Consider the following 11,876-nt stretch of genomic DNA (forward strand, 5'->3'; position numbering starts at 1 on the left):
CACGCGCGGTGTTCCCGCAGCCCCGTGGGCTCCGATCCCCGCAGCATCGGGAAACCCCCTGACAGGCGGGAAGGGCTGGGGCGGCTTCGAGTCCGATATGAGCCGGGCTGGGCCAGGCCGAGCCGAGCCGAGCCGAGCCGAGCCTGGCTGAGCCGAGCCGAGCCGAGCCGAGCCGAGCCGAGCCGAGCCTGGCTGAGCCGAGCCTGGCTGAACCGAGCCGAGCCGAGCCGAGCCGAGCCGAGACGAGACGAGACGAGCCGAGCCGAGCCGAGCCGAGCCGAGCCGAGCCGAGCCGAGCCGAGCCCTGGGCCGGGCCGCCGGTGCCCTCTAGCGGTGCCCGCCCCGCGCACCCACTCCCGGCCGGAGCGGAGCCGCTCCCGGTGCCTCCAACCGAGGATCTGCACACACTGTGGCCCCGGCTGCTCGCACAGTGGCCCTGTTTGTTCGCACAGTGGCCCCGGGTGTTCCCACAGCGGCCCCGCTGCACCAGCCGCGAGTGCCGGGGGTGTCCGTGGGGGAATCGCTGGGCAGTGTGCGAGCGCAGCCCTTTGGAAGGGCAGAACGGCTCGTTATTGGTAGGGCTGGTTGGCCACAAGTGTTTTGCCAGAACCGTTTTCCAGTGGGAAACCGAATTTCTGAAAGCTCCCCATCTTTTTTCACAATGGAGTTGTGGTTTTGCAGAAAAAATGTGCTTCTCTCGAGCACAACTCAACCAAAATTTTCAACTTCTCTCTACTTTTATTTTCTGTTGAAATTATTAATATTTTAACCTTTTTTTTTTTTTTTTTAAATACAAACTTTGCATTTCTGCAGCAGAGGAGGAGTCATTTTCCATGCAGGTCTATGAATTAACTCTCATAAAACCCCAGCCAGCAGCTCGAGCATAGTTTTCTTTTTATGGATGAGAAGCCGAGAAGCAAAGAGGTTAAGTGATTTGGCTCCAATCCCTACAGGCACCATTAAAAGCTCCTGGCTCCCAGTTCTGTGCTCAGAATGTTAGATCGCATGACGTATCTTTGTGAGGCAGTTAAATGCTTTCAGACTCCCTTGGATTTCAGCGGGAGAATCAGCCAGTCTATGGAGAACAAAAAGAGTGATGGAGTGGCCTTGCCTCAGCTCACACAGCGTGTCCTCAGCAGAACTGAGCGAGGCTTGTTGACTCCTGGTCCTGTGCAGGACACATCACACAACGTGGCTCACCAAACAGAAAACTGGCATTTTCCTCTGACCCACCTGGACAAATCTTATGTCCTAAGATGGAACACACTGTGGCAGTTCCATGGACAATGGTGTTTGTCCTGGATCTGAAATATGGTTGATAGCCAGAATTGAAAACTGGAACTGTTGAGTCTCGCTGAGTGATGATATTACAGCATTACACCATCAGCCCCAAAATGTGATGGTCAGCCATGGGGAGGAAATAAAAGACTAAATAGGCTGACAAGGTGACTGAAAGTGTCATGTCAGTCTTTTCTTGGTTTGAGCCCACGAGCTGAAGTGCCCAAGCTGTATTTCCAGTTTTGGTACTTTCATAATGCCTAAAAATGGTAAAATCACAGCATTCCAACCCAAGCCATCTATGTTTTCCTTGTACCTCAGTTTTCGTATGTGCTTATACAGTGTTTCCAAACCTTGTGAGGGAACAAGGTCTTACTAAAAGGAATGGTATTTAGCTGGGCAGAGGCTTAGGTCAACCATGCTGGGGTTGTTGTGTGTTCTCCGTATTTAGGAGAGGTGGGATTGCCTCCCACCTGTGCTCTAAGTGTGCACATGTAGCTCCAGAGCCTGACACCTAAAGTGAGGTTCCCACTGTGGTGAGGCATCGTGATCTGAAGTGGCCTGTTCTTTAGTAATTTCCACTAACGTGTCTCTTCTCAGATATTTTGAAAACTGAATCACTTTGTATATTGACTGAGTATTTTACTGAGAAGAGCCAAGATGGAAAATCTTACTTAGATTCTTTTGTGCACTGGAAAACACTACATTTGTTCCTGGGTGGTTCAGATCTTCTCACTCAAGCAACTCCGTGTGTGTGTGTTAATATCTTTACATTGAAGTTTTATTACCTTCATTCACAATTTCTCTCCTTTAGGACTTCTTCCCTTTTAATCTGAACCACTGTCATGATGAACCAGGTCAAGGAACTTGACTACAAGTTCAGGAGAATCCACAATCTTGCAGGAGCTGCTCAAGAAGCCCCATATCCAGTTCAGAGGCCACTAACCAGAGGGTGACTTTTATCACAGGATCCAGTACAATTCTTCTCTTTTTCACTTCAAAAATGATTGGTTTAAAAATCCAGTTCCAGAAACATCAGTGATTTATTTTTAATTCAGAATAATTGATTAAGGAGTCCTTACAGCCTAAACACTACTAATTTTTTATAAGTAACTTCAGGTTTGTTTTTTTTTTTTCTGTTCCTTAGCCAGTTGTGGAGTTGATAAATATCACTGAATATTCTAAATTTTAGGAAGAAAAAAACATGTATCTTTTTTTCCCTTCACAAAACTTTCAATCTTGTGTTTCTTTTAATTTCTATTTCCTCATCCAGTAAAAAATGAGGAGGGTTCCTTCTTTTGGGGCCCTGGGGGCACTAAGGGTCTTAACTGCCCTCACCTGTGGCCTCCCCATGCTCCACCCCTGGCTCCAGGAGCTCTATTTAAGCTCAGCTCTGGGTTCTGAGCTCTTCTCTGGTCAAGGCTGTTGAAGCATCTCTTTGCAGCCCCACCTTAGCTCTGTTTGGCTGTGGCTCCCAGAAATCTGCCCTTGCCTTGCAGACTGTTTTCCCTGCTTGGTCCCGGACTTGCCTTATTGCCATGGGCTTGCCTGGCGGGCTCAGGACCCCGGTTCCTGTCACCAGAGCTAATCCTGATGTGACTTCTCAGCTGGACCTCATCACCAGGGACTCTGCTGATGTGGACACTTGGCTGAAGCTGATGCTGCCTCTGGCCTGCCCTGCTCACCTTGCTCAGGTACCGTGGCACAGGGCAGTGGTTGGGGAGGTCACAGCCCCACATCCCTCGTGGAGCAGCCAGCCCAGTTATTCCCAGCACATGGAAGCTAGACAAGTGTTCACCTGGCTGGTTTATTGTACCATCCTTTTTCCTTAGCAGTGAGGAGATAGAAAGCCTGGGCTATTAATGCTAGTCTTGTTTTTTTTACCCACCTGTCTGAAATAGTTTGCATGTTCAGAATTAAATCCATTTAAATAGGAGATTAAAAACATACAGAGAGGAATCATTCATGCAATAGCCTTATAGGAAACCTAGAAAGTAAACTCGTTTCTTGAACCGGTGATCCCCTACCCAGTGAATCAAATTTAAATCTTTTTTAATGCACATTCACCTCAGTTGGAAAAGGGAGCTTTGAGTAATTCAGTTTTTGTGCCCCTCTTCTACTCTGTTAAGGAGTAGCCAGGTAATTTGGCTCCTCTTAACCCTTGGTGTTTCTCCTGCTTTGAATCAGAGAATTGATGTTGGTGACACTTTGCCCCTCATGTGAGAGGTTTGTGTGATTCTACTGAAATTACTTTTATTATCAAGTCAGCTCAGATTTTATAGTGTCCAGTTAAAGTTTCTCTTTTTTGCAACTCAGATAGCAGGTGAACATCTTGGTCTGGATACACCTGTAGATGAAGCTGGGACTGATGTTTAACCATCCACTTAGTGATGTTTAGACAGTGTAATATGTGTCCTATACATTGTGTAACAATTCCTGGAAAAGTCCATGTCATTGCTTTCATTAAGTCTTAAAAATTAACACAATCAGCCAAGAAACATTGTTTTTCTGCCTCAAACTAGGGAAACAGAGGCACTTGGAGTCACAGCAGTGTGAAGTGATTAGTTGGCGGTCATTAGGGGAAAAGAACATGTCATGTACTGGTGTCCATCACTGAAATACTCCACAAATATTAGTCCTCATAATCCCTCTTTCAAAGAACACACAGAGACAGAATTAGTTTAAAATAGCCTGTGCTGTGCCTGTATTAAGTCACTGGCAGATGCAACATGAACCCAGGCTCCTCAGCCCTGTTACTGTGCTCCCAGTTCCCCCTCTGGCACAGTGACTCTGTCCTGCTTGAGCTGGGGACCTCCATACTGGGAGGAACTGGGAGAAAGACCTAACTTGTGAACTGGTGACGTAGATTGTTTCCATTTTTTGACATATGATTTCTTCAATTCCTGAAAAAAATGCGTCTTGCCATCTCACCCCACCACAAATGGAAAGAAAATGATATTTGGTGTATTTGAGGGAAAGGGCAGGGAGGAACACTGCCCCCAAAATGTTGCTTCAAAAGTTTTGGGAGGGTTGAAGCTGCAGAGTCAGGAAAAGGCAGTTCATCTAGGTTTTCGATTTCCTTTTTTTTTAAGCATGCTTTATTATAATTTATTATTGCTGAGGTCTAAAAAGGAGTTGTGGAAGTGGCCAGAACCTTTTCTGGTGAAAACTGCTAAAATTCCCTGTAACTTGAGCAGTGTCACATTGATTGGCACGGCCTGGGCATGGTCTCTCTGGAATTCAGTGGAGCTCCACTCACATCAAAAGCAGTGTTGGTTGGAGATGCACTCTGATTTGTGTTTGAGGTGCCTGGCAACATGGTAATGAGCAGCTTTATAAATAACTCTGTATTATTATCTTTATGTCTTAGTGCCGGTATTGTTATTTTTATGGTACTGTAATGTTTATTATGGCTATTTTATGGTGTAATTTGATTAGTGTGTTACCCTAATATCACAGAGAAAAGGGGAGGGCATTCCTGTCATACTTCTGAACACTACCCCTTCTGTTTTCATCTGAGGAACCCGAAGCCCTTTGGTGATCATTAATTGTCCCACACCATATAAGTGAACTCAAGCACAGAGAACTTAAATGATTCCCCCAAGCCCACACAACAAGTCAGTGGCAAAGCTGAGAGCTGGACCTCGAGATTCCCAACTCCCTGATGTCTGTGTTAACCACTGGAAAACATTCCCATCCCAGGAACAGCAGGTATAATAGAAATGGAGATTGCTGTGCTGCAGTTCTTTTAGGTCAGTTGTAATGAGGACGCTCAGTGTTTTATAAACCCTTTAGGTTTCCTGTTTAGGACTTGATCGAACCATAAACTGCTCGTTTAAATAAGCTCCAAAAACAAAATGTACTAGAAAGCTGAGGAGCAAGGAGACAACATCTAACAGCAAACTTATGTTTATTGCTCATTTGCTTTCCTTGCTGGGATGATGCCGTTTACTTAGATTAAATATGCAGAGCCAAATTTATCCCTAGGGTGTAGTTTTTTTGGACTCTGAATGACACCAGGGTGAATTTGGCACATTTACACTCAAAATTATTACGGGTTTTACAAATATTTGGAATGGTGTCAAAATGTTGTGGGTTAAATTCTGTTCTCAGTTCCACCAGTGCTAACACAGGTTAACACCGTTCTGATCTCGCACTGGATTTACAGCAATATAATTCCACTGGCCCAGCCTTCAGCTGGTGTGAATTAGTTTATCTGCACTGGAATGCAGGCAGCTCAGCTGCTTTACACCAGCTAAGAATCTGACCCATATTTAAATAGAATTACTCCTAAAATACACAATAGCAAATGCAACGTGAATTGGGTCCACTGTGCCCCTAAATTTGCTGAGGGGAAGCACAGCTGAAGCTGGTTCTGCAGCTCTGCTGTGCAACAGCCCAAACTGGTGTCACAAACCTGAACCTGACCCCCATTCCCTCTCCTGATGCTTTGTAAGTTTTAAAATAACACTGCAGCGTTACACATGTTGCATGTGTGTAAATCATCCCAAACTGCTGCGAGTCATCGCCCGCTCTCTTGTTTCAAAGCAGAGATTGGGAAGTGCCTGGTGATATTTGGGCTCAGTTCAGATATTCCAAAGCTTGGATGGATGGATTGTTTTGATTCTTTCTTTGAACTCTTTTCCCACCCCTGCTAAAAGAAACAGACAGATCCACTCAGTTCAGCGACAGACAAGTTGGAGACAACGCGCCACTGCCCTCCCGGTACCACCCCCCACATGCCAAATTTGCAGACATCTGCGAGCTGGAGCCCAGCGCTGCGGCAGTAAAGAAGGGCTGGTATTCCCGGGATGTACTGCCTTTAGCAGGCACAAATGACTGGAATTAACCCCTCTTCTATGGGCCTTAACTTGCTTTACGACTGGGGGTCTTTTGTTTTATACCACCAATACAGAGGTGCCTTTGCCATGCTAAAGATTTAACTAAATTATAATGAATGATCCTCACCAGCACTGTGCCCCTAATTAGAACAAGTCGCACAGACATATTGTCTCCTTGATTTCCTCTGTTACATTTCTCTCACTCTCTTTCTCTGCCTGGGACACATGGGTCCCATTAAACATTTTAGCATTTAATGTGGTTCCCTTAAATGACTTCTCAAGTTTTCAAGTTCCATTTAGAATTGTATGTTACTCTCCTGACTGTGGTTTTGATTTTGTTATGTTTCATGCATTTAGCCAAAGCAACTGCTCTTCTCCCCCCTCTAGTGGGGAGCAGCTTGGGTCTGTGGAAGTAGTGCCTACCTGTACATTTTGTAGACATCCTTGCAAATCTTTACATTTATATATAAAATAAGGAGGTTGGGGAAAATAGCTCCTAATGATTAATTAATCATGGTGGTTTTGTGATGTTCTTTCTGTGCAGTTGATTTGTTAATGAAAACAAAACATCTGTTAGTTTACTATTCACAATATTTCTATCAAGATCTCTTTCTAAGTGATCCTGAAATACTCAGAGATTCCTATTAATCTTTATGTATTTCCAACCCAAATAGAAATGACTGACTAGAAGCTTTTATAACATGTAGGGTTATGTATGATGTGTATTATCCCCATTGAGTACCCCTGTTGTACAGCTGGAGTGCTGAAGGACAGAGATTTGGTTGTTGACTGCACTGTCTGTAATGTACTTCCTCAGTAACCCCTACAATGAGAATTCCAAATTGTCCTTTCCAAGAGTGTCAAGTCAAGTTCAAGGTCTGGACCCTAATCCTCCAGGTATTTTGTGGCCTGGGCCCAAGGTGTCTCGTAAAGCTTGTCTGTGATTGTCTTAAAGCTTGTCTGTACCGCTGTTATCCCGTTTCAGATCTGTGCCTGGATAATTGTTTCGGAATAAGAATGCCTTATTTCCCCCACTCTTTCCCCATTTAGCTTATGCTCCCTTGAAAAAGGTACGTACCTATTTGAAGGAAAAGGGCATTCTTAATCCAAGATAAGCATCTCTTTCCAAATAACGTCATTAACAGTAAAGAATACTATAACAGCATAACTTTGCAATGTACTTATCAGAGGTAGGATTTATTTAAAAGAAAAGGCCTTTCCACAGTCAGAAAGGAAATCTGTTACCAAAGTGAGCAGTAAATCTGGATTTCTGTGCTCCTGGTTACGTAAGTGGCATTATATTAAGGACCCGTGTCTGTAAAGCTGTTGACTTTCTCAGCCTCACCAGGCTGACACTGGTTGCTGTGTTTGGGTACTGTTAGGGTGGTGAATCCAGAAGCTTATTCCTTCCCGCTAAAGGCCTTAATTCCCTGGTTCTGATCCTGCTGTTGTAGCATTTTAACGGTGCATCTTGACGTGCTGTAACAGAGACATAAGACATCATTTCAACGACAGCGTCTTGCTGCTCGGATCCCTCAGACGTGAATTCAGCAGAGATTTAATTATGGCGACTTCCCAACACTGCTTGTTCTCTAGATAGTTCTGAAAAGTTTCCGTGCCGTATTGGCTTCCAGGGTTAAGCCGCAAGAAGCTTGAAATTTATCTCTGGCGCTGAGATTTAGGTTTCATTAAGAGTTAAGCCTTCGTCTGGAGTGCTGATGTGTTCTGCAACGGGCAACTTGGCTTGTTAGTAACATTAGCAGATTTGTGAGCCCTCAAACACGTCCGTGGATAATTGTGTTTCAACCTTGTGTTCTTTATTATAATCCTCTGTCTGATAATGGGTGACAGGGGAGATAAGGGAAGGAAACGTGCCAGGAAGGTTTCATTCAGTCTTGTACGCTCTGCCCACAGCTGCTGTTTCCTCCGAGGTGATGCCTGACTTGGCATCTCCTGCTTTAAAGCAGAGGAGGCCAGGATTGATGGCAGGCTCTTTAAGGCCTCTCTCATGGAGATTTTAACATTCCTGCAGAGATATCACAGGTCTGGGAGCCGCTTTCTGCAGTCGTTCTTCTTGCAGTAGTGCAAATGGGCAGCTTTTGTTTCTATCCCAGCAATGATCACTGTTTAAATGAAATAGAGCTCTTTAATTTTTTCTTTTATTTTTTTAAGAGGGCAGTTTTCTATTGATAAATGCAGTTTCACTAACATTGAAATGTTTCTTCAGGGAAGGTGTCAATTTTGGCAAAATTTTCCATGGGGAAGTTAAAAAGCCCCTTGGCTTTGTGGAGAGGAATTCTATGAAGTATTTTGGGTTGACTCTATAATTTTAACTGTTGTTTAGATTTTAATTTTTATACTAATGTTACAAAGATAGATGTTGAACACCATACAATTGCATTAGTCTATTTCCTTATTGCTACATGATTGTAATAAAAATGTTTAGCTAATTCTAAATCTTGGAAAGTGTTAGAAATCCTGATTTCAGGGGGAAAATCTGACATTTCAATTGAGAATGAAAGCAAATTTTAAATACTGAAATTTCCTATTAGAAGAAATTCTGGTTTCTGAATAATTCCTGTAGTAAATGCAGGCATTATTTCCTCTGGCTGATCTTTTAGTTCTTCATAGCTCTGCAGCCTTCTGAAAAAACTTGTAGTGCATGAGAGCAGTTCCCTAGAAAAGGTTGTGATAAATATTTGCCTTTCTAAACCATAGAGTAGCACTTCTTCATCTTCCCAGAATGGTAGCCCTATGTCCTACTGGCCTTTTCTCACAATACTGATCATTTCATTTATATTAACACCTCGTGACTGCTACTACTGTCTTTGCAATATATTATAGTTAATATAATTTTATGAATTAAAAAAGGTAACAGGGACACTGATATTCAGATTCTTGTACTGCTTTGGCTCTGAGTGACTTGCTCCATCATAGTCCTCCTGTATGATCTGAGGTGAGGAATTACCAGTCCCAATTTCCCTGAGCACTTTGTGGTGACTTTCTAACAGCAGCTCTGTGCCTCTCACCAGTGACAGCCTGTGCTGAAAAATCCTGACTCATGTAATCTGAAGGGTTAAAAATCAAGGAGGCAAAGCCCCACCAACAAAATGCCATGCCTTTGATTTAATAAAGAGATAATCCTCTTTCTATTACCTACGATAATAATGACTCACCAGTAGTAAATGAAGGAATACACACAGAATGACATCATGTGAACAGCACAGTGTCTGTGGGACTTAAAATGAAGAGGATTATTCCAATATATCAGTTCTGAGCCTAAAACTGGCAAGGATGGATCTGGAGTAAAATTTAACATAAGAAATGTTTATTGAAGCACTGACATGAGAAAGGAATTATATAACTGAAGTTATTAAAAACAATAAGCTCCTATTTCAAAAGCTTTAATTTCAGTAGAATAATATACACCCAGATCGACAGAAGGCTGTAATTCTATTGAGTCATTCCAATGACATCAGGAACCACAAGAGGGGATGTGCCGTGGCTTATTGATGTCTGCAAACCACACCCCATCCCCTGGATGGAATTACAGCCTCCATCTTTCCATCTTACACTGGAGACCAGAGTCTCATCTGGTTCTTCATGCAGAGGGAACTGCCCTGAAGTCAGTGGAGTTGGTCTGGACTGACACTGGTGAAAAGGACTGACAGTACTGATGGCTCACATTTCTCAGTTTCTAGGCCTCCTGCTTTTGTGCTTTATCACAGCAAGAGTTTCCAAGTCCTTTCCATGGATCAGAGAATATTTCAAATAGATTATAAACTGTAGCAAGTTAACACTTGGTTTATAAGGTCTTCATCTGATTTTTACAGGTAAAGGACTTGCTTACATTGGTCAGGATTGGGTTGCTTGCATGGAGTGGGAGCTGGGGAGTGGCTGGAAGTAGCCACTTTGTTTAACTTTAATACTAAAATGGTCATTTTACTGTACTGTGAGCAGAGAGAGGTTCCTGAAGAGAAGGATTCAGAGCAAAAATTGGGTCAAATACAGATGAGATGCTCAGGCTGGGGACAGGTGATACAACTGACTCCTGTGTCCCTGGTGCAGGCTTGGAGAGGTTTCTCTGCAGCTCTGGTGGCCTCATCACAGGTACAGCTGTGCCGGAGTCACATCTGAACATGGTCCCACAAAATGCTGCTGAAAAATCATACAGCCCACCTTTTTCTCTACGAGAAAGTACAGATGATATCAATTGTGTGTTCTGTAGATATCTGGGGTAGGTACCAGTTAAGCTTTACTTATATTAGGCTTAGATTTAATGTTTTGCTATGACAAGTAAGGAAACACCATTTAGATCTAACAGGCCAAAGCTCCTTCTATTTACTATTCTTATATTTGGATACTAAATCCTGAATATCTATTTCTGGTAAACTGAATTCCAGTGTGGAGCAGAAGAAGAATAACTCAGAGGTCAATGAGATTCACAGTGGTGCCACTAAGGGACAGGTCCTGGTGTCAACAGCAGTGCCGGGGGCAGGAACCGCCCTGCTCCATTACTCACAGGGTGCTGACAGGGTATCTTTTATGAGGAGTTTGAAATATTCTGGAATCTGCTCCCTACCCTAGTCCAGAGGAGCCCAGATTTGGTGACTTTCCAGGCACGTTGCAAAAGACATCTATTGTCAGCTATCTGGAGAAAGCGAGGACGTGGCTCTGCTCCTCTGCCCTGGCAGCGGGGTTAAAGTGCTGATGTCTGATTATTCTGTCTGTGCTGGAGCACCAGCAACTTCATTACCTGACAGCTAAATAGAAAATAGATACAGATTTGATTAGGGAAACTAGGCAATGGGGAATTCTACCCACAGTTTGGGGTAGGAACAATTCTCACACTTGGGAAAGAGGAATTATTTATAAAAGGACCGTCACAGTTTGTTTCCCCTGTGTTTCTCTTCTCTTCCCCACCCATCTCTTCTCCTGATTGAATGCAGAAATATTTTATCATTCAATGATTTCTTGGTTTGGATGTTGTTTTTTGTTAACAAGTTTCTAAATGCCTGATTAAATTTACTGCACTCTACTGCTGCAGATTGCATTGGAAAGGCAATTACTAGATGAAGCTGCATCAGTAAAAAGGTGGATAAATAAATGAACAGGGAAGATGATGTTTTGGAGCAGAGCTGTAAAACTTCTAAGTAGGGTCATTTTTCTAATTATAGGATGGTGAGGCTGAAGACTCCAGTGCCCAGGCAAAGGATGAAAAAAAAGTATCCAACTGAATAAATAAATCTCTTAAAGAAAAAGATAGTTGTCTGCCAAGAAACCTAATATGAAACGTTGAGAGTGCAGTTCTGAAAAAGATTTAATTGGAGATATACTCCTAAGAATATGTAAATAGTCTTTCCGTTTCTTAACTAAAAGGAGAAACAGATGCCAGTTCTAAGATCTGAGATCAAATATGAAAAGCACTGAGGCCTCTAAATGTCACTTTTAAAAGTATATAATTAGATTCTTATCTTGCTAAGAGGTTGGCCAGTAGTTTTTCAGTGAAAGGTATAAACTCTTTGGGTATATTTTACAGCGAAGGGTTCAATCGTCTATTTTAAGTGCAGTAAAATTCAAACATCTAGATTTTAAAATGTAATTTAAAAATTTAAATGGCCTTAAGACAAAACAGGGATATGTCAGTTTTGACTAGCCAGTGTTCTGGCACTCCCTAGATTGGAATTACTGATCAGGGATCCAGTATCTTTGTAGTGTTTGGGTGCCCCAACAGTAAAAATTTCAGTGATCGTGTGT

The sequence above is a fragment of the Empidonax traillii genome, unplaced genomic scaffold (genome assembly GCF_003031625.1).
Source record: "Empidonax traillii isolate 1590-97213 ecotype Southwest subspecies unplaced genomic scaffold, ASM303162v1 scaffold105:size1093405, whole genome shotgun sequence".
Lineage (NCBI taxonomy): Eukaryota > Metazoa > Chordata > Aves > Passeriformes > Tyrannidae > Empidonax > Empidonax traillii.